The following is a 13,591-nucleotide window of genomic DNA, read 5'->3' as shown; positions in this document are numbered from 1 at the left end:
TCTTTATGAATTATGTAACGTCTGCATTTCTTTACAATCTCAAAACGTCCCTGGGTGGGGTTGAACCACCAACCTTTCGGTTAACAGCCGAACGCGCTGACCAATTGCGCCACAGAGACCTTTCTGTTCGCTGATTTGGGTAATTACGCCCAATGGCAAAGCCCCTCCCCCAATTCATTAAGAAATAAAGCGTCTTTATGAATTATGTTAAGTCTGCATTTCTTTACAATCTCAAAACGTCCCTGGGTGGGGTTGAACCACCAACCTTTCGGTTAACAGCCGAACGCGCTGACCAATTGCGCCACAGAGACCTTTCTGACAGCCGATTTGGGTAATTACGCCCAACGGCAAGGCGACTCCCCCAATTCATTAAGAAATAAAGCATTTTCACAAATTATGTTACGTCTGCATTTCTTTACAATCTCAAAACGTCCCTGGGTGGGCTTGAACCACCAACCTTTCAGTTAACAGCCGAATGCGCTGACCAATTGTGCCACAGAGACCTTTCTGATCGCCGATTTGGGTAATTACGCCCAATGGCAAGGCCACTCCCCCAATTCATTAAGAAATAAAGCGTCTTTATGAATTATGTTACGTCTGCATTTATTTACAATCTCAAAACGTCCCTGGGTGGGGTTGAACCACCAACCTTTCGGTTAACAGCCGAACGCGCTGACCAATTGCGCCACAGAGACCTTTCTGACAGCCGATTTGGGTAATTACGCCCAATGGCAAGGCCACTCCCCCAATTCATTAAGAAATAAAGCGTCTTTATGAAATATGTTACGTCTGCATTTCTTTACAATCTCAAAACGTCCCTGGGTGGGGTTGAACCACCAACCTTTCGGTTAACAGCCGAACGCGCTGACCAATTGCGCCACAGAGACCTTTCTGACAGCCGATTTGGGTAATTACGCCCAATGGCAAGGCCACTCCCCCAATTCATTAAGAAATAAAGCGTCTTTATGAAATATGTTACGTCTGCATTTCTTTACAATCTCAAAACGTCCCTGGGTGGGGTTGAACCACCAACCTTTCGGTTAACAGCCGAACGCGCTGACCAATTGCGCCACAGAGACCTTTCTGACAGCCGATTTGGGTAATTACGCCCAATGGCAAGGCCACTCCCCCAATTCATTAAGAAATAAAGCGTCTTTATGAAATATGTTACGTCTGCATTTCTTTACAATCTCAAAACGTCCCTGGGTGGGGTTGAACCACCAACCTTTCAGTTAACAGCCGAACGCGCTGACCAATTGCGCCACAGAGACCTTTCTGATCGCCGATTTGGGTAATTACGCCCAATGGCAAGGCGACTCCCGCAATTCATTAAGAAATAAAGCATCTTCACAAATTATGTTACGTCTGCATTTCTTTACAATCTCAAAACGTCCCTGGGTGGGCTTGAACCACCAACCTTTCAGTTAACAGCCGAACGCGCTGACCAATTGCGGCACGGAGACCTTTCTGACAGCCGATTTGGGTAATTACGCCCAATGGCAAGGCCACTCCCGCAATTCATTAAGAAATAAAGCATTTTCACAAATTATGTTACGTCTGCATTTCTTTACAATCTCAAAACGTCCCTGGGTGGGCTTGAACCACCAACCTTTCAGTTAACAGCCGAATGCGCTGACCAATTGCGCCACAGAGACCTTTCTGATCGCCGATTTGGGTAATTACGCCCAATGGCAAGGCCACTCCCCCAATTCATTAAGAAATAAAGCGTCTTTATGAATTATGTAACGTCTGCATTTCTTTACAATCTCAAAACGTCCCTGGGTGGGGTTGAACCACCAACCTTTCGGTTAACAGCCGAACGCGCTGACCAATTGCGCCACAGAGACCTTTCTGTTCGCTGATTTGGGTAATTACGCCCAATGGCAAAGCCCCTCCCCCAATTCATTAAGAAATAAAGCGTCTTTATGAATTATGTTAAGTCTGCATTTCTTTACAATCTCAAAACGTCCCTGGGTGGGGTTGAACCACCAACCTTTCGGTTAACAGCCGAACGCGCTGACCAATTGCGCCACAGAGACCTTTCTGACAGCCGATTTGGGTAATTACGCCCAACGGCAAGGCGACTCCCCCAATTCATTAAGAAATAAAGCATTTTCACAAATTATGTTACGTCTGCATTTCTTTACAATCTCAAAACGTCCCTGGGTGGGCTTGAACCACCAACCTTTCAGTTAACAGCCGAATGCGCTGACCAATTGTGCCACAGAGACCTTTCTGATCGCCGATTTGGGTAATTACGCCCAATGGCAAGGCCACTCCCCCAATTCATTAAGAAATAAAGCGTCTTTATGAATTATGTTACGTCTGCATTTATTTACAATCTCAAAACGTCCCTGGGTGGGGTTGAACCACCAACCTTTCGGTTAACAGCCGAACGCGCTGACCAATTGCGCCACAGAGACCTTTCTGACAGCCGATTTGGGTAATTACGCCCAATGGCAAGGCCACTCCCCCAATTCATTAAGAAATAAAGCGTCTTTATGAAATATGTTACGTCTGCATTTCTTTACAATCTCAAAACGTCCCTGGGTGGGGTTGAACCACCAACCTTTCGGTTAACAGCCGAACGCGCTGACCAATTGCGCCACAGAGACCTTTCTGACAGCCGATTTGGGTAATTACGCCCAATGGCAAGGCCACTCCCCCAATTCATTAAGAAATAAAGCGTCTTTATGAAATATGTTACGTCTGCATTTCTTTACAATCTCAAAACGTCCCTGGGTGGGGTTGAACCACCAACCTTTCAGTTAACAGCCGAACGCGCTGACCAATTGCGCCACAGAGACCTTTCTGATCGCCGATTTGGGTAATTACGCCCAATGGCAAGGCGACTCCCGCAATTCATTAAGAAATAAAGCATCTTCACAAATTATGTTACGTCTGCATTTCTTTACAATCTCAAAACGTCCCTGGGTGGGCTTGAACCACCAACCTTTCAGTTAACAGCCGAACGCGCTGACCAATTGCGGCACGGAGACCTTTCTGACAGCCGATTTGGGTAATTACGCCCAATGGCAAGGCCACTCCCGCAATTCATTAAGAAATAAAGCATTTTCACAAATTATGTTACGTCTGCATTTCTTTACAATCTCAAAACGTCCCTGGGTGGGCTTGAACCACCAACCTTTCAGTTAACAGCCGAATGCGCTGACCAATTGCGCCACAGAGACCTTTCTGATCGCCGATTTGGGTAATTACGCCCAATGGCAAGGCCACTCCCCCAATTCATTAAGAAATAAAGCGTCTTTATGAATTATGTAACGTCTGCATTTCTTTACAATCTCAAAACGTCCCTGGGTGGGGTTGAACCACCAACCTTTCGGTTAACAGCCGAACGCGCTGACCAATTGCGCCACAGAGACCTTTCTGTTCGCTGATTTGGGTAATTACGCCCAATGGCAAGGCCACTCCCCCAATTCATTAAGAAATAAAGCGTCTTTATGAATTATGTTACGTCTGCATTTCTTTACAATCTCAAAACGTCCCTGGGTGGGGTTGAACCACCAACCTTTCGGTTAACAGCCGAACGCGCTGACCAATTGCGCCACAGAGACCTTTCTGACAGCCGATTTGGGTAATTACGCCCAATGGCAAGGCCACTCCCGCAATTCATTAAGAAATAAAGCATTTTCACAAATTATGTTACGTCTGCATTTCTTTACAATCTCAAAACGTCCCTGGGTGGGCTTGAACCACCAACCTTTCAGTTAACAGCCGAATGCGCTGACCAATTGCGCCACAGAGACCTTTCTGATCGCCGATTTGGGTAATTACGCCCAATGGCAAGGCCACTCCCCCAATTCATTAAGAAATAAAGCGTCTTTATGAATTATGTAACGTCTGCATTTCTTTACAATCTCAAAACGTCCCTGGGTGGGGTTGAACCACCAACCTTTCGGTTAACAGCCGAACGCGCTGACCAATTGCGCCACAGAGACCTTTCTGTTCGCTGATTTGGGTAATTACGCCCAATGGCAAGGCCACTCCCCCAATTCATTAAGAAATAAAGCGTCTTTATGAATTATGTTAAGTCTGCATTTCTTTACAATCTCAAAACGTCCCTGGGTGGGGTTGAACCACCAACCTTTCGGTTAACAGCCGAACGCGCTGACCAATTGCGCCACAGAGACCTTTCTGACAGCCGATTTGGGTAATTACGCCCAACGGCAAGGCGACTCCCCCAATTCATTAAGAAATAAAGCATTTTCACAAATTATGTTACGTCTGCATTTCTTTACAATCTCAAAACGTCCCTGGGTGGGCTTGAACCACCAACCTTTCAGTTAACAGCCGAATGCGCTGACCAATTGTGCCACAGAGACCTTTCTGATCGCCGATTTGGGTAATTACGCCCAATGGCAAGGCCACTCCCCCAATTCATTAAGAAATAAAGCGTCTTTATGAATTATGTTACGTCTGCATTTATTTACAATCTCAAAACGTCCCTGGGTGGGGTTGAACCACCAACCTTTCGGTTAACAGCCGAACGCGCTGACCAATTGCGCCACAGAGACCTTTCTGACAGCCGATTTGGGTAATTACGCCCAATGGCAAGGCCACTCCCCCAATTCATTAAGAAATAAAGCGTCTTTATGAAATATGTTACGTCTGCATTTCTTTACAATCTCAAAACGTCCCTGGGTGGGGTTGAACCACCAAGCTTTCGGTTAACAGCCGAACGCGCTGACCAATTGCGCCACAGAGACCTTTCTGACAGCCGATTTGGGTAATTACGCCCAATGGCAAGGCCACTCCCCCAATTCATTAAGAAATAAAGCGTCTTTATGAAATATGTTACGTCTGCATTTCTTTACAATCTCAAAACGTCCCTGGGTGGGGTTGAACCACCAACCTTTCAGTTAACAGCCGAACGCGCTGACCAATTGCGCCACAGAGACCTTTCTGATCGCCGATTTGGGTAATTACGCCCAATGGCAAGGCGACTCCCGCAATTCATTAAGAAATAAAGCATCTTCACAAATTATGTTACGTCTGCATTTCTTTACAATCTCAAAACGTCCCTGGGTGGGCTTGAACCACCAACCTTTCAGTTAACAGCCGAACGCGCTGACCAATTGCGGCACGGAGACCTTTCTGACAGCCGATTTGGGTAATTACGCCCAATGGCAAGGCCACTCCCGCAATTCATTAAGAAATAAAGCATTTTCACAAATTATGTTACGTCTGCATTTCTTTACAATCTCAAAACGTCCCTGGGTGGGCTTGAACCACCAACCTTTCAGTTAACAGCCGAATGCGCTGACCAATTGCGCCACAGAGACCTTTCTGATCGCCGATTTGGGTAATTACGCCCAATGGCAAGGCCACTCCCCCAATTCATTAAGAAATAAAGCGTCTTTATGAATTATGTAACGTCTGCATTTCTTTACAATCTCAAAACGTCCCTGGGTGGGGTTGAACCACCAACCTTTCGGTTAACAGCCGAACGCGCTGACCAATTGCGCCACAGAGACCTTTCTGTTCGCTGATTTGGGTAATTACGCCCAATGGCAAGGCCACTCCCCCAATTCATTAAGAAATAAAGCGTCTTTATGAATTATGTTACGTCTGCATTTCTTTACAATCTCAAAACGTCCCTGGGTGGGGTTGAACCACCAACCTTTCGGTTAACAGCCGAACGCGCTGACCAATTGCGCCACAGAGACCTTTCTGACAGCCGATTTGGGTAATTACGCCCAATGGCAAGGCCACTCCCGCAATTCATTAAGAAATAAAGCATTTTCACAAATTATGTTACGTCTGCATTTCTTTACAATCTCAAAACGTCCCTGGGTGGGCTTGAACCACCAACCTTTCAGTTAACAGCCGAATGCGCTGACCAATTGCGCCACAGAGACCTTTCTGATCGCCGATTTGGGTAATTACGCCCAATGGCAAGGCCACTCCCCCAATTCATTAAGAAATAAAGCGTCTTTATGAATTATGTAACGTCTGCATTTCTTTACAATCTCAAAACGTCCCTGGGTGGGGTTGAACCACCAACCTTTCGGTTAACAGCCGAACGCGCTGACCAATTGCGCCACAGAGACCTTTCTGTTCGCTGATTTGGGTAATTACGCCCAATGGCAAGGCCACTCCCCCAATTCATTAAGAAATAAAGCGTCTTTATGAATTATGTTACGTCTGCATTTCTTTACAATCTCAAAACGTCCCTGGGTGGGGTTGAACCACCAACCTTTCGGTTAACAGCCGAACGCGCTGACCAATTGCGCCACAGAGACCTTTCTGACAGCCGATTTGGGTAATTACGCCCAATGGCAAGGCCACTCCCCCAATTCATTAAGAAATAAAGCGTCTTTATGAAATATGTTACGTCTGCATTTCTTTACAATCTCAAAACGTCCCTGGGTGGGGTTGAACCACCAACCTTTCGGTTAACAGCCGAACGCGCTGACCAATTGCGCCACAGAGACCTTTCTGACAGCCGATTTGGGTAATTACGCCCAATGGCAAGGCCACTCCCCCAATTCATTAAGAAATAAAGCGTCTTTATGAAATATGTTACGTCTGCATTTCTTTACAATCTCAAAACGTCCCTGGGTGGGGTTGAACCACCAACCTTTCAGTTAACAGCCGAACGCGCTGACCAATTGCGCCACAGAGACCTTTCTGATCGCCGATTTGGGTAATTACGCCCAATGGCAAGGCGACTCCCGCAATTCATTAAGAAATAAAGCATCTTCACAAATTATGTTACGTCTGCATTTCTTTACAATCTCAAAACGTCCCTGGGTGGGCTTGAACCACCAACCTTTCGGTTAACAGCCGAACGCGCTGACCAATTGCGCCACAGAGACCTTTCTGATCGCCGATTTGGGTAATTACGCCCAACGGCAAGGCGACTCCCCCAATTCATTAAGAAATAAAGCATTTTCACAAATTATGTTACGTCTGCATTTCTTTACAATCTCAAAACGTCCCTGGGTGGGCTTGAACCACCAACCTTTCAGTTAACAGCCAAATGCGCTGACCAATTGCGCCACAGAGACCTTTCTGATCGCCGATTTGGGTAATTACGCCCAATGGCAAGGCCACTCCCCCAATTCATTAAGAAATAAAGCGTCTTTATGAAATATGTTACGTCTGCATTTCTTTACAATCTCAAAACGTCCCTGGGTGGGGTTGAACCACCAACCTTTCGGTTAACAGCCGAACTCCCTGACCAATTGCGCCACAGAGACCTTTCTGACAGCCGATTTGGGTAATTACGCCCAATGGCAAGGCCACTCCCGCAATTCATTAAGAAATAAAGTGTCTTCATAAATTATGTTAAGTCTGTATTTCTTTACAATCTCAAAACGTCCCTGGGTGGGGTTGAACCACCAACCTTTCAGTTAACAGCCGAACGCGCTGACCAATTGCGCCACAGAGACCTTTCTTATCGCAGATTTTGGTAATTACGCCCAATGGCAAGGCCACTCCCCCAATTCATCAAAAAATAAAGCGTCTTTATGAATTATGTTACGTCTGCATTTCTTTACAATCTCAAAACGTCCCTGGGTGGGCTTGAACCACCAACCTTTCAGTTAACAGCCGAACGCGCTGACCAATTGCGCCACGGAGACCTTTCTGACAGCCGATTTGGGTAATTACGCCCAATGGCAAGGCCACTCCCGCAATTCATTAAAAAATAAAGTGTCTTTATAAATTATGTTAAGTCTGTATTTCTTTACAATCTCAAAACGTCCCTGGGTGGGGTTGAACCACCAACCTTTCGGTTAACAGCCGAACGCACTGACCAATTGCGCCACGGAGACCTTTCTGATCGCCGATTTGGGTAATTACGCCCAATGGCAAGGCCACTCCCCCAATTCATTAAGAAATAAAGCGTCTTTATGAAATATGTTACGTCTGCATTTCTTTACAATCTCAAAACGTCCCTGGGTGGGGTTGAACCACCAACCTTTCGGTTAACAGCCGAACGCGCTGACCAATTGCGCCACAGAGACCTTTCTGACAGCCGATTTGGGTAATTACGCCCAATAGCAAGGCCACTCCCCCAATTCATTAAGAAATAAAGCGTCTTTATGAAATATGTTACGTCTGCATTTCTTTACAATCTCAAAACGTCCCTGGGTGGGGTTGAACCACCAACCTTTCAGTTAACAGCCGAACGCGCTGACCAATTGCGCCACAGAGACCTTTCTGATCGCCGATTTGGGTAATTACGCCCAATGGCATGGCGACTCCCGCAATTCATTAAGAAATAAAGCATCTTCACAAATTATGTTACGTCTGCATTTCTTTACAATCTCAAAACGTCCCTGGGTGGGCTTGAACCACCAACCTTTCAGTTAACAGCCGAACGCGCTGACCAATTGCGGCACGGAGACCTTTCTGACAGCCGATTTGGGTAATTACGCCCAATGGCAAGGCCACTCCCGCAATTCATTAAGAAATAAAGTGTCTTCACAAATTATGTTACGTCTGCATTTCTTTACAATCTCAAAACGTCCCTGGGTGGGCTTGAACCACCAACCTTTCGGTTAACAGCCGAACGCGCTGACCAACTGCGCCACAGAGACCTTTCTGATCGCTGATTTGGGTAATTACGCCCAATGGCAAGGCGACTCCCGCAATTCATTAAGAAATAAAGCATCTTCACAAATTATGTTACGTCTGCATTTCTTTACAATCTCAAAACGTCCCTGGGTGGGGTTGAACCACCAACCTTTCAGTTAACAGCCGAACGCGCTGACCAATTGCGCCACAGAGACCTTTCTTATCGCAGATTTTGGTAATTACGCCCAATGGCAAGGCCACTCCCCCAATTCATCAAAAAATAAAGCGTCTTTATGAATTATGTTACGTCTGCATTTCTTTACAATCTCTAAACATCCCTGGGTGGGTTTGAACCACCAACCTTCCAGTTAACAGCCGAACGCGCTGACCAATTGCGCCACGGAGACCTTTCTGACAGCCGATTTGGGTAATTACGCCCAATGGCAAGGCCACTCCCGCAATTCATTAAGAAATAAAGTGTCTTTATAAATTATGTTAAGTCTGTATTTCTTTACAATCTCAAAACGTCCCTGGGTGGGGTTGAACCACCAACCTTTCGGTTAACAGCCGAACGCGATGACCAATTGCGCCACGGAGACCTTTCTGATCGCCGATTTGGGTAATTACGCCCAATGGCAAGGCGACTCCCCCAATTCATTAAGAAATAAAGCATTTTCACAAATTATGTTACGTCTGCATTTCTTTACAATCTCAAAACGTCCCTGGGTGGGCTTGAACCACCAACCTTTCAGTTAACAGCCGAATGCGCTGACCAATTGCGCCACAGAGACCTTTCTGATCGCCGATTTGGGTAATTACGCCCAATGGCAAGGCCACTCCCGCAATTCATTAATTATGTTTTATAAATTGATTTATAAATTATGTTAAGTCTGTATTTCTTTACAATCTCAAAACGTCCCTGGGTGGGGTTGAACCACCAACCTTTCGGTTAACAGCCGAACGCGCTGACCAATTGCGCCACAGAGACCTTTCTGATCGCCGATTTGGGTAATTACGCCCAACGGCAAGGCGACTCCCCCAATTCATTAAGAAATAAAGCATTTTCACAAATTATGTTACGTCTGCATTTCTTTACAATCTCAAAACGTCCCTGGGTGGGGTTGAACCACCAACCTTTCGGTTAACAGCCGAACGCGCTGACCAATTGCGCCACAGAGACCTTTCTGTTCGCTGATTTGGGTAATTACGCCCAATGGCAAGGCCACTCCCCCAATTCATTAAGAAATAAAGCGTCTTCATGAATTATGTTACGTCTGCATTTCTTTACAATCTCAAAACGTCCCTGGGTGGGGTTGAACCACCAACCTTTCGGTTAACAGCCGAACGCGCTGACCAATTGCACCACAGAGACGTTTCTGACAGCCGATTTGGGTAATTACGCCCAATGGCAAGGCCACTCCCGCAATTCATGAAGAAATAAAGTGTCTTTATAAATTATGTTAAGTCTGTATTTCTTTACAATCTCAAAACGTCCCTGGGTGGGGTTGAACCACTAACCTTTCAGTTAACAGCCGAACGCGCTGACCAATTGCGCCACAGAGACCTTTCTGACAGTCGATTTGGGTAATTACGCCCAATGGCAAGGCCACTCCCGCAATTCATTAAGAAATAAAGCATTTTCACAAATTATGTTACGTCTGCATTTCTTTACAATCTCAAAACGTCCCTGGGTGGGCTTGAACCACCAACCTTTCAGTTAACAGCCGAATGCGCTGACAAATTGCGCCACAGAGACCTTTCTGATCGCCGATTTGGGTAATTACGCCCAATGGCAAGGCCACTCCCCCAATTCATTAAGAAATAAAGCGTCTTTATGAATTATGTAACGTCTGCATTTCTTTACAATGTCAAAACGTCCCTGGGTGGGGTTGAACCACCAACCTTTCGGTTAACAGCCGAACGCGCTGACCAATTGCGCCACAGAGACCTTTCTGTTCGCTGATTTGGGTAATTACGCCCAATGGCAAGGCCACTCCCCCAATTCATTAAGAAATAAAGCGTCTTTATGATTTATGTTACGTCTGCATTTCTTTACAATCTCAAAACGTCCCTGGGTGGGGTTGAACCACCAACCTTTCGGTTAACAGCCGAACGCGCTGACCAATTGCGCCACAGAGACCTTTCTGACAGCTGATTTGGGTAATTACGCCCAACGGCAAGGCGACTCCCCCAATTCATTAAGAAATAAAGCATTTTCACAAATTATGTTACGTCTGCATTTCTTTACAATCTCAAAACGTCCCTGGGTGGGCTTGAACCACCAACCTTTCAGTTAACAGCCGAATGCGCTGACCAATTGTGCCACAGAGACCTTTCTGATCGCCGATTTGGGTAATTACGCCCAATGGCAAGGCCACTCCCCCAATTCATTAAGAAATAAAGCGTCTTTATGAAATATGTTACGTCTGCATTTCTTTACAATCTCAAAACGTCCCTGGGTGGGGTTGAACCACCAACCTTTCGGTTAACAGCCGAACGCGCTGACCAATTGCGCCACAGAGACCTTTCGGACAGCCGATTTGGGTAATTACGCCCAATGGCAAGGCCACTCCCCCAATTCATTAAGAAATAAAGCGTCTTTATGAAATATGTTACGTCTGCATTTCTTTACAATCTCAAAACGTCCCTGGGTGGGGTTGAACCACCAACCTTTCAGTTAACAGCCGAACGCGCTGACCAATTGCGCCACGGAGACCTTTCTGACAGCCGATTTGGGTAATTACGCCCAATGGCAAGGCCACTCCCGCAATTCATTAAGAAATAAAGTGTCTTTATAAATTATGTTAAGTCTGTATTTCTTTACAATCTCAAAACGTCCCTGGGTGGGGTTGAACCACCAACCTTTCGGTTAACAGCCGAACGCGCTGACCAATTGCGCCACAGAGACCTTTCTGATCGCCGATTTGGGTAATTACGCCCAACGGCAAGGCGACTCCCCCAATTCATTAAGAAATAAAGCATTTTCACAAATTATGTTACGTCTGCATTTCTTTACAATCTCAAAACGTCCCTGAGTGGGCTTGAACCACCAACCTTTCAGTTAACAGCCGAATGCGCTGACCAATTGCGCCACAGAGACCTTTCTGATCGCCGATTTGGGTAATTACGCCCAATGGCAAGGCCACTCCCCCAATTCATTAAAAAATAAAGCGTCTTTATGAATTATGTTACGTCTGCATTTCTTTACAATCTCAAAACGTCCCTGGGTGGGCTTGAACCACCAACCTTTCAGTTAACAGCCGAACGCGCTGACCAATTGCGCCACAGAGACCTTTCTGATCGCCGATTTGGGTAATTACGCCCAATGGCAAGGCCACTCCCGCAATTCATTAAGAAATAAAGCATCTTCACAAATTATGTTACGTCTGCATTTCTTTACAATCTCAAAACGTCCCTGGGTGGGCTTGAACCACCAACCTTTCGGTTAACAGCCGAACGCGCTGACCAATTGCGTCACAGAGACCTTTCTGATCGCCGATTTGGGTAATTACGCCCAATGGCAAGGCGACTCCCGCAATTCATTAAGAAATAAAGCATCTTCACAAATTATGTTACGTCTGCATTTCTTTACAATCTCAAAACGTCCCTGGGTGGGGTTGAACCACCAACCTTTCGGTTAACAGCCGAACGCGCTGACCAATTGCGCCACAGAGACCTTTCTGACAGCCGATTTGGGTAATTACGCCCAATGGCAAGGCCACTCCCGCAATTCATTAAGAAATAAAGTGTCTTCACAAATTATGTTACGTCTGCATTTCTTTACAATCTCAAAACGTTCCTGGGTGGGCTTGAACCACCAACCTTTCAGTTAACAGCCGAACGCGCTGACCAATTGCGCCACAGAGACCTTTCTGACAGCCGATATGGGTAATTACGCCCAATGGCAAGGCCACTCCCGCAATTCATTAAGAAATAAAGTGTCTTTATAAATTATGTTAAGTCTGTATTTCTTTACAATCTCAAAACGTCCCTGGGTGGGCTTGAACCACCAACCTTTCGGTTAACAGCCGAACGCGCTGACCAATTGCGTCACAGAGACCTTTCTGATCGCCGATTTGGGTAATTACGCCCAATGGCAAGGCCACTCCCGCAATTCATTAAGAAATAAAGCATCTTCACAAATTATGTTACGTCTGCATTTCTTTACAATCTCAAAACGTCCCTGGGTGGGCTTGAACCACCAACCTTTCAGTTAACAGCCGAACGCGCTGACCAATTGCGCCACAGAGACCTTTCTGACAGCCGATTTGGGTAATTACGCCCAATGGCAAGGCCACTCCCGCAATTCATTAAGAAATAAAGTGTCTTTATAAATTATGTTAAGTCTGTATTTCTTTACAATCTCAAAACGTCCCTGGGTGGGCTTGAACCACCAACCTTTCGGTTAACAGCCGAACGCGCTGACCAATTGCGTCACAGAGACCTTTCTGATCGCCGATTTGGGTAATTACGCCCAATGGCAAGGCGACTCCCGCAATTCATTAAGAAATAAAGCATCTTCACAAATTATGTTACGTCTGCATTTCTTTACAATCTCAAAACGTCCCTGGGTGGGGTTGAACCACCAACCTTTCGGTTAACAGCCGAACGCGCTGACCAATTGCGCCACAGAGACCTTTCTGACAGCCGATTTGGGTAATTACGCCCAATGGCAAGGCCACTCCCGCAATTCATTAAGAAATAAAGTGTCTTTATAAATTATGTTAAGTCTGTATTTCTTTACAATCTCAAAACGTCCCTGGGTGGGGTTGAACCACCAACCTTTCAGTTAACAGCCGAACGCGCTGACCAATTGCGCCACAGAGACCTTTCTGATCGCTGATTTGGGTAATTACGCCCAATGGCAAGGCGACTCCCGCAATTCATTAAGAAATAAAGCATCTTCACAAATTATGTTACGTCTGCATTTCTTTACAATCTCAAAACGTCCCTGGGTGGGCTTGAACCACCAACCTTTCAGTTAACAGCCGAACGCGCTGACCAATTGCGCCACGGAGACCTTTCTGACAGCCGATTTGGGTAATTA

The 13,591-nt window shown here is 46.0% G+C and overlaps 54 non-coding genes across 54 annotated transcripts; all 54 read right to left on the bottom strand.

Annotated features, from left to right (window-relative positions):
- Window positions 1-45: 45 nt before the first annotated feature.
- Window positions 46-119, bottom strand: trnan-guu (transfer RNA asparagine (anticodon GUU)). The gene has a single exon. It is a non-coding gene; the product is annotated as a tRNA-Asn (tRNA).
- A 118-nt stretch (window positions 120-237) lies between these two features.
- Window positions 238-311, bottom strand: trnan-guu (transfer RNA asparagine (anticodon GUU)). Its single transcript has one exon. It is a non-coding gene; the product is annotated as a tRNA-Asn (tRNA).
- A 310-nt stretch (window positions 312-621) lies between these two features.
- On the bottom strand, window positions 622-695 carry trnan-guu (transfer RNA asparagine (anticodon GUU)). The gene has a single exon. It is a non-coding gene; the product is annotated as a tRNA-Asn (tRNA).
- A 118-nt stretch (window positions 696-813) lies between these two features.
- trnan-guu (transfer RNA asparagine (anticodon GUU)) lies at window positions 814-887 on the bottom strand. Its single transcript has one exon. It is a non-coding gene; the product is annotated as a tRNA-Asn (tRNA).
- Window positions 888-1,005: 118 nt separating this feature from the next.
- Window positions 1,006-1,079, bottom strand: trnan-guu (transfer RNA asparagine (anticodon GUU)). The gene has a single exon. It is a non-coding gene; the product is annotated as a tRNA-Asn (tRNA).
- A 118-nt stretch (window positions 1,080-1,197) lies between these two features.
- trnan-guu (transfer RNA asparagine (anticodon GUU)) lies at window positions 1,198-1,271 on the bottom strand. The gene has a single exon. It is a non-coding gene; the product is annotated as a tRNA-Asn (tRNA).
- A 310-nt stretch (window positions 1,272-1,581) lies between these two features.
- trnan-guu (transfer RNA asparagine (anticodon GUU)) lies at window positions 1,582-1,655 on the bottom strand. The gene has a single exon. It is a non-coding gene; the product is annotated as a tRNA-Asn (tRNA).
- Window positions 1,656-1,773: 118 nt separating this feature from the next.
- trnan-guu (transfer RNA asparagine (anticodon GUU)) lies at window positions 1,774-1,847 on the bottom strand. The gene has a single exon. It is a non-coding gene; the product is annotated as a tRNA-Asn (tRNA).
- A 118-nt stretch (window positions 1,848-1,965) lies between these two features.
- On the bottom strand, window positions 1,966-2,039 carry trnan-guu (transfer RNA asparagine (anticodon GUU)). Its single transcript has one exon. It is a non-coding gene; the product is annotated as a tRNA-Asn (tRNA).
- A 310-nt stretch (window positions 2,040-2,349) lies between these two features.
- Window positions 2,350-2,423, bottom strand: trnan-guu (transfer RNA asparagine (anticodon GUU)). Its single transcript has one exon. It is a non-coding gene; the product is annotated as a tRNA-Asn (tRNA).
- A 118-nt stretch (window positions 2,424-2,541) lies between these two features.
- On the bottom strand, window positions 2,542-2,615 carry trnan-guu (transfer RNA asparagine (anticodon GUU)). Its single transcript has one exon. It is a non-coding gene; the product is annotated as a tRNA-Asn (tRNA).
- Window positions 2,616-2,733: 118 nt separating this feature from the next.
- On the bottom strand, window positions 2,734-2,807 carry trnan-guu (transfer RNA asparagine (anticodon GUU)). The gene has a single exon. It is a non-coding gene; the product is annotated as a tRNA-Asn (tRNA).
- Window positions 2,808-3,117: 310 nt separating this feature from the next.
- Window positions 3,118-3,191, bottom strand: trnan-guu (transfer RNA asparagine (anticodon GUU)). Its single transcript has one exon. It is a non-coding gene; the product is annotated as a tRNA-Asn (tRNA).
- A 118-nt stretch (window positions 3,192-3,309) lies between these two features.
- On the bottom strand, window positions 3,310-3,383 carry trnan-guu (transfer RNA asparagine (anticodon GUU)). The gene has a single exon. It is a non-coding gene; the product is annotated as a tRNA-Asn (tRNA).
- Window positions 3,384-3,501: 118 nt separating this feature from the next.
- trnan-guu (transfer RNA asparagine (anticodon GUU)) lies at window positions 3,502-3,575 on the bottom strand. The gene has a single exon. It is a non-coding gene; the product is annotated as a tRNA-Asn (tRNA).
- Window positions 3,576-3,693: 118 nt separating this feature from the next.
- Window positions 3,694-3,767, bottom strand: trnan-guu (transfer RNA asparagine (anticodon GUU)). The gene has a single exon. It is a non-coding gene; the product is annotated as a tRNA-Asn (tRNA).
- Window positions 3,768-3,885: 118 nt separating this feature from the next.
- trnan-guu (transfer RNA asparagine (anticodon GUU)) lies at window positions 3,886-3,959 on the bottom strand. The gene has a single exon. It is a non-coding gene; the product is annotated as a tRNA-Asn (tRNA).
- Window positions 3,960-4,077: 118 nt separating this feature from the next.
- Window positions 4,078-4,151, bottom strand: trnan-guu (transfer RNA asparagine (anticodon GUU)). Its single transcript has one exon. It is a non-coding gene; the product is annotated as a tRNA-Asn (tRNA).
- Window positions 4,152-4,461: 310 nt separating this feature from the next.
- On the bottom strand, window positions 4,462-4,535 carry trnan-guu (transfer RNA asparagine (anticodon GUU)). The gene has a single exon. It is a non-coding gene; the product is annotated as a tRNA-Asn (tRNA).
- A 118-nt stretch (window positions 4,536-4,653) lies between these two features.
- Window positions 4,654-4,727, bottom strand: trnan-guu (transfer RNA asparagine (anticodon GUU)). The gene has a single exon. It is a non-coding gene; the product is annotated as a tRNA-Asn (tRNA).
- Window positions 4,728-4,845: 118 nt separating this feature from the next.
- On the bottom strand, window positions 4,846-4,919 carry trnan-guu (transfer RNA asparagine (anticodon GUU)). Its single transcript has one exon. It is a non-coding gene; the product is annotated as a tRNA-Asn (tRNA).
- A 310-nt stretch (window positions 4,920-5,229) lies between these two features.
- Window positions 5,230-5,303, bottom strand: trnan-guu (transfer RNA asparagine (anticodon GUU)). The gene has a single exon. It is a non-coding gene; the product is annotated as a tRNA-Asn (tRNA).
- Window positions 5,304-5,421: 118 nt separating this feature from the next.
- Window positions 5,422-5,495, bottom strand: trnan-guu (transfer RNA asparagine (anticodon GUU)). Its single transcript has one exon. It is a non-coding gene; the product is annotated as a tRNA-Asn (tRNA).
- Window positions 5,496-5,613: 118 nt separating this feature from the next.
- On the bottom strand, window positions 5,614-5,687 carry trnan-guu (transfer RNA asparagine (anticodon GUU)). Its single transcript has one exon. It is a non-coding gene; the product is annotated as a tRNA-Asn (tRNA).
- Window positions 5,688-5,805: 118 nt separating this feature from the next.
- trnan-guu (transfer RNA asparagine (anticodon GUU)) lies at window positions 5,806-5,879 on the bottom strand. Its single transcript has one exon. It is a non-coding gene; the product is annotated as a tRNA-Asn (tRNA).
- Window positions 5,880-5,997: 118 nt separating this feature from the next.
- On the bottom strand, window positions 5,998-6,071 carry trnan-guu (transfer RNA asparagine (anticodon GUU)). Its single transcript has one exon. It is a non-coding gene; the product is annotated as a tRNA-Asn (tRNA).
- A 118-nt stretch (window positions 6,072-6,189) lies between these two features.
- On the bottom strand, window positions 6,190-6,263 carry trnan-guu (transfer RNA asparagine (anticodon GUU)). The gene has a single exon. It is a non-coding gene; the product is annotated as a tRNA-Asn (tRNA).
- Window positions 6,264-6,381: 118 nt separating this feature from the next.
- Window positions 6,382-6,455, bottom strand: trnan-guu (transfer RNA asparagine (anticodon GUU)). Its single transcript has one exon. It is a non-coding gene; the product is annotated as a tRNA-Asn (tRNA).
- A 118-nt stretch (window positions 6,456-6,573) lies between these two features.
- trnan-guu (transfer RNA asparagine (anticodon GUU)) lies at window positions 6,574-6,647 on the bottom strand. The gene has a single exon. It is a non-coding gene; the product is annotated as a tRNA-Asn (tRNA).
- A 118-nt stretch (window positions 6,648-6,765) lies between these two features.
- On the bottom strand, window positions 6,766-6,839 carry trnan-guu (transfer RNA asparagine (anticodon GUU)). The gene has a single exon. It is a non-coding gene; the product is annotated as a tRNA-Asn (tRNA).
- A 118-nt stretch (window positions 6,840-6,957) lies between these two features.
- On the bottom strand, window positions 6,958-7,031 carry trnan-guu (transfer RNA asparagine (anticodon GUU)). Its single transcript has one exon. It is a non-coding gene; the product is annotated as a tRNA-Asn (tRNA).
- Window positions 7,032-7,341: 310 nt separating this feature from the next.
- trnan-guu (transfer RNA asparagine (anticodon GUU)) lies at window positions 7,342-7,415 on the bottom strand. The gene has a single exon. It is a non-coding gene; the product is annotated as a tRNA-Asn (tRNA).
- A 502-nt stretch (window positions 7,416-7,917) lies between these two features.
- Window positions 7,918-7,991, bottom strand: trnan-guu (transfer RNA asparagine (anticodon GUU)). The gene has a single exon. It is a non-coding gene; the product is annotated as a tRNA-Asn (tRNA).
- A 118-nt stretch (window positions 7,992-8,109) lies between these two features.
- Window positions 8,110-8,183, bottom strand: trnan-guu (transfer RNA asparagine (anticodon GUU)). The gene has a single exon. It is a non-coding gene; the product is annotated as a tRNA-Asn (tRNA).
- A 310-nt stretch (window positions 8,184-8,493) lies between these two features.
- trnan-guu (transfer RNA asparagine (anticodon GUU)) lies at window positions 8,494-8,567 on the bottom strand. The gene has a single exon. It is a non-coding gene; the product is annotated as a tRNA-Asn (tRNA).
- A 118-nt stretch (window positions 8,568-8,685) lies between these two features.
- On the bottom strand, window positions 8,686-8,759 carry trnan-guu (transfer RNA asparagine (anticodon GUU)). The gene has a single exon. It is a non-coding gene; the product is annotated as a tRNA-Asn (tRNA).
- Window positions 8,760-9,261: 502 nt separating this feature from the next.
- On the bottom strand, window positions 9,262-9,335 carry trnan-guu (transfer RNA asparagine (anticodon GUU)). Its single transcript has one exon. It is a non-coding gene; the product is annotated as a tRNA-Asn (tRNA).
- Window positions 9,336-9,458: 123 nt separating this feature from the next.
- Window positions 9,459-9,532, bottom strand: trnan-guu (transfer RNA asparagine (anticodon GUU)). The gene has a single exon. It is a non-coding gene; the product is annotated as a tRNA-Asn (tRNA).
- Window positions 9,533-9,650: 118 nt separating this feature from the next.
- trnan-guu (transfer RNA asparagine (anticodon GUU)) lies at window positions 9,651-9,724 on the bottom strand. Its single transcript has one exon. It is a non-coding gene; the product is annotated as a tRNA-Asn (tRNA).
- A 118-nt stretch (window positions 9,725-9,842) lies between these two features.
- trnan-guu (transfer RNA asparagine (anticodon GUU)) lies at window positions 9,843-9,916 on the bottom strand. The gene has a single exon. It is a non-coding gene; the product is annotated as a tRNA-Asn (tRNA).
- Window positions 9,917-10,418: 502 nt separating this feature from the next.
- Window positions 10,419-10,492, bottom strand: trnan-guu (transfer RNA asparagine (anticodon GUU)). The gene has a single exon. It is a non-coding gene; the product is annotated as a tRNA-Asn (tRNA).
- A 118-nt stretch (window positions 10,493-10,610) lies between these two features.
- Window positions 10,611-10,684, bottom strand: trnan-guu (transfer RNA asparagine (anticodon GUU)). Its single transcript has one exon. It is a non-coding gene; the product is annotated as a tRNA-Asn (tRNA).
- Window positions 10,685-10,802: 118 nt separating this feature from the next.
- trnan-guu (transfer RNA asparagine (anticodon GUU)) lies at window positions 10,803-10,876 on the bottom strand. Its single transcript has one exon. It is a non-coding gene; the product is annotated as a tRNA-Asn (tRNA).
- A 118-nt stretch (window positions 10,877-10,994) lies between these two features.
- On the bottom strand, window positions 10,995-11,068 carry trnan-guu (transfer RNA asparagine (anticodon GUU)). The gene has a single exon. It is a non-coding gene; the product is annotated as a tRNA-Asn (tRNA).
- Window positions 11,069-11,378: 310 nt separating this feature from the next.
- Window positions 11,379-11,452, bottom strand: trnan-guu (transfer RNA asparagine (anticodon GUU)). Its single transcript has one exon. It is a non-coding gene; the product is annotated as a tRNA-Asn (tRNA).
- A 118-nt stretch (window positions 11,453-11,570) lies between these two features.
- Window positions 11,571-11,644, bottom strand: trnan-guu (transfer RNA asparagine (anticodon GUU)). The gene has a single exon. It is a non-coding gene; the product is annotated as a tRNA-Asn (tRNA).
- Window positions 11,645-11,762: 118 nt separating this feature from the next.
- Window positions 11,763-11,836, bottom strand: trnan-guu (transfer RNA asparagine (anticodon GUU)). Its single transcript has one exon. It is a non-coding gene; the product is annotated as a tRNA-Asn (tRNA).
- A 118-nt stretch (window positions 11,837-11,954) lies between these two features.
- On the bottom strand, window positions 11,955-12,028 carry trnan-guu (transfer RNA asparagine (anticodon GUU)). Its single transcript has one exon. It is a non-coding gene; the product is annotated as a tRNA-Asn (tRNA).
- Window positions 12,029-12,146: 118 nt separating this feature from the next.
- trnan-guu (transfer RNA asparagine (anticodon GUU)) lies at window positions 12,147-12,220 on the bottom strand. Its single transcript has one exon. It is a non-coding gene; the product is annotated as a tRNA-Asn (tRNA).
- Window positions 12,221-12,530: 310 nt separating this feature from the next.
- Window positions 12,531-12,604, bottom strand: trnan-guu (transfer RNA asparagine (anticodon GUU)). The gene has a single exon. It is a non-coding gene; the product is annotated as a tRNA-Asn (tRNA).
- Window positions 12,605-12,722: 118 nt separating this feature from the next.
- On the bottom strand, window positions 12,723-12,796 carry trnan-guu (transfer RNA asparagine (anticodon GUU)). Its single transcript has one exon. It is a non-coding gene; the product is annotated as a tRNA-Asn (tRNA).
- Window positions 12,797-12,914: 118 nt separating this feature from the next.
- On the bottom strand, window positions 12,915-12,988 carry trnan-guu (transfer RNA asparagine (anticodon GUU)). Its single transcript has one exon. It is a non-coding gene; the product is annotated as a tRNA-Asn (tRNA).
- Window positions 12,989-13,106: 118 nt separating this feature from the next.
- On the bottom strand, window positions 13,107-13,180 carry trnan-guu (transfer RNA asparagine (anticodon GUU)). Its single transcript has one exon. It is a non-coding gene; the product is annotated as a tRNA-Asn (tRNA).
- Window positions 13,181-13,298: 118 nt separating this feature from the next.
- trnan-guu (transfer RNA asparagine (anticodon GUU)) lies at window positions 13,299-13,372 on the bottom strand. Its single transcript has one exon. It is a non-coding gene; the product is annotated as a tRNA-Asn (tRNA).
- Window positions 13,373-13,591: the final 219 nt, after the last annotated feature.

The sequence above is a fragment of the Gasterosteus aculeatus genome, chromosome 7, assembly GCF_964276395.1.
Source record: "Gasterosteus aculeatus chromosome 7, fGasAcu3.hap1.1, whole genome shotgun sequence".
Lineage (NCBI taxonomy): Eukaryota > Metazoa > Chordata > Actinopteri > Perciformes > Gasterosteidae > Gasterosteus > Gasterosteus aculeatus.
This window is presented reverse-complemented; position numbering and strand designations above follow the sequence as displayed.